This window comes from Schistocerca nitens, chromosome 1 (assembly GCF_023898315.1).
Source record: "Schistocerca nitens isolate TAMUIC-IGC-003100 chromosome 1, iqSchNite1.1, whole genome shotgun sequence".
NCBI lineage: Eukaryota > Metazoa > Arthropoda > Insecta > Orthoptera > Acrididae > Schistocerca > Schistocerca nitens.
Genome location: NC_064614.1, coordinates 8,666,423 through 8,669,826, shown reverse-complemented (window position 1 = coordinate 8,669,826; position 3,404 = coordinate 8,666,423).

Genomic DNA, 3,404 nt, shown 5'->3' with positions numbered 1-3,404 from the left:
ATTCGTCTCGTAACGAGGGCAAACCTCCCGGAACGTTGCTCGTATTGGAATCGCGGAACGATTTTACTTTTTTTCTTGAGCAGTGTTCTCCATTGTCCTAACCAAAAATTAAAATTCTGTGTAAGTGTTTATACTTTTCTCCGCAACTGTCATTACGTGTCCACGAAAGTTGAACTGTTGTAGAACAAGACCGCCTTATTTAAAGCGAAAAATGACAATTGGCTGGTAGTGTGCTGTATCGCGACTCTGAAATGAGAACATTGTTGAACGCAGTTAATTAATTTTTGGGCAAGGTAAGCTAGAGTTAGAGAGAGTGGAAAGGTCGGATTGCCCAGAAAACAAATTTAAAATTGTCATAAGATATTGGCTTTAATGCACAGACGTGTTGCTATGTAGGTGAGTGGTTACGTGCTTGCCCACGATGCAGCGGGCCCGGGGTCGATTCCAGAACGGATTGGAGATTTTCTCCTCCCGTGGACTCGGTAATGTGTTGTCCTCAGCGTCACCGACGCGCAAGTCGCCCATTGTGGCGTCACATGAAATAACACTTACAACCCGGCGCGGCGGCCGTACGCCCCCGGAAGAGACCTCCCGGCCAACAATGCCACACGGTAATGCTTAGTTTTTGGCATGTTATAACAACCAAATAGTGCATCAGATAAAATTATATGCACTTTTTGTAAAATAAAAAATGGGTGTATAATAAGTTTACTGTTGTTTACACCAAATCTGACCTGGTAGCGCAATAAACCTTGCAGGAAAAATGCCTCAACTTCTTGTAACTTATCTTGAATCTGAGTTGAATCAAAATTTATACCAACTCATTTAAAATGCAAAAAATAATTTTACTGAATCGAAAGAGTCACGTAACGTGTAGATAAAACAAGTTGTTTCCTTCCTTCTTTTTCTGGACACAGATTACAGCTAATAAACTAACATCTGATCAATATAAGATAGATATTTCACAACATGGAAATTCTGCGAGAGATATTTTTCAAGTGAAAGTAACCGTAGGCAAATCGCTCATGACAGAACTGACACAAATAGATTCTCCTGCCACCACACGAACCGCCGAAACACACTACAGGAAATAGCATTGTGACACTTATAAACAGTAGTGAGAACTGTTCTTGACCCCAGAACACACCAATTACGCTAATAAATATGCAGTCAAATTCTCAGTAATACAGCAATTGAGAACAATTATTAACAACATCAGCTGAAACACTGCGGTTAGTACAATTCCGTGAGGTCTAAACTGAAATTAAAAAAAAAAAAAAAGTTGCTTCAACGGACAACAGATCATGACCGGTAAACATAAATAGGCTACATAAGCTTGAGTTTGTTTAAGATCAATCAATAATACCACAAGCTCACAGAGAACGCAAACGATGTGTGGATATAATCAGAACACGACCAGGGGCCAACTAGATATCTGTGGACACAGTGTTGAATGTTTCCAAACGCAAATCCTGACCAGTAACAATGTGCAGCGCGCATTCGCTCTGATGCAGTTGTGGTGCTAACGTTTAACATGGTCTTCATGCTAGTAAAGAATCAGGGGCATGTATAGAAGGAAACAAAATTTATTCTCGAGTGGACACCCGTGTAATGCCCCACTACCGACAGTCACAGACTGCGCACGCGTTGCTGTGTCTAGCCGTACTGACTGTCAGGGCCTGCTCCTGCCGGCCATCCTGATTTAGATTTTCGGTGGTTTCCCTAAATTGCTCCAGGCAAATGTCGGGATGGTTCCTTTGAAAGGGCACGGCCAACTTCCTGCCCGGTCCTTCCCTACTCCAATGGGGCCGATGACCTCGCTGTTTGGTCCCCTCCCCCGAATGAACCAACCAACCAGCCTGCTCCCGGCGGGAGGCTGACGCACTACTCCCAGAACCCAACACCGACTCAGGGGAAGGCCTCGGCGCTTGTTGGTGACGTCACGTCAGCTAGGCACGGCGAACGCCAGGTCTGTTGCAGGCATACTCATAATGGTGGTGTCTCCCTCTCTGACACAGGAAAATGTGAAACTATTGGCGGTAGTTGACCGATACACATTGTTCTGACAGATTTCTACAATCAATTAATTGTGCAATTCATTAGACTTCTTAACAAATAGTGTACTCCTGAACTTAAGTTTCCACCTGTTTTAAGGATTATACAAAAGCAACTTCATGGTCCAGCAGCAACAGATTTCGTGCTTCTTTACCTTATTTGTAAAGCTGAGGAAGTTACGTTTGTACTGGGTTGCTTTTACAAGAAACTGTGAACATATTGGTGCTCTTCTTTAGGTATCTTGGTTGACTATTGGGTGAGGAGCACTGAATGTTAATGAAATATCTTGCGATTGTACACGATGGGGGAGGGGGTGGCGGACAGAAAAAGAGGCAAAAGAGAGATACTTGTTTTATCAAATAAAATTTTTTTATCTTATAAAGTTTCTCCTTTCAGTTCCAAGAGGGGAATATTTATCTTTTGTATCGTGCATGTTTAAAAAAGTTTAAGCTCAGCAGTATTTTCGATGTATGAAGCTATTTTTTTTCTTGTTTAGAATTCCTTTCGTTGAAAAGAACTGTAATCTAATGACTGGCCACAGTTGGACTTTCACACATGTAAATTAGTTCACATTTCCAGTGACGATGTCAAACGAAAATAAATAAAAGAAATGAGTTCATTGTAAGGGGGTTGGGGTAAGTTTCGATAGCAAAATGGATCAAGTAAATATAGTTACTTGAATGTAAAATTTCCGAAGCTTGCAATGGGGCAAAGTATCTTCTCGTATTGATCTACGTTTGTTTCCACAGGATTCAGTAATATAGAACTATGGGCTTCATTTGTAGCTTTACGATAGTAACAAAATCTTTCATCTAAATAAAACTGCAGAATCCAAAACAATACCAAACATTTTGTCCAAAAATAAGAGATATATAGTGATAAGCACGCCCAGGTGTTTCTGCCTGCAGCAGACCTGGCGTTCTGCGTGCCTAGCTGACGTGACGTCACCAACAAGCGCCGAGGCCTTCCTCTGAGTCGGTGTTGCATACGCTCGGCCTCACTGACCTCCTGCGGTCAGAGGCCAAGCTCTCGAAGCGCGCTACCTGAACATCTTTGGTACGACGAAGTCAATTTCTTTGACACAGCGGAATCGATCCGACCCCACCACGGCTCAGTCATCTCACACACTCCACAACGGCCGTGTCAGTATTATAATAAACGTCGTAAAATCTCTTCAATGGAAATAATAAAAGGCAGCCTTTAAGCTGTATGTTGGCTACAAAATACACTCTGAATGCACTCGTGACGCAATTTATTTTGAAATTACAATGAAATCCAGACCTTTGGCTGTTTACAGGCGTTGATAAATATCAACGGGCGCAGTTGAAAATGTGTGCCCCCACCGGGAC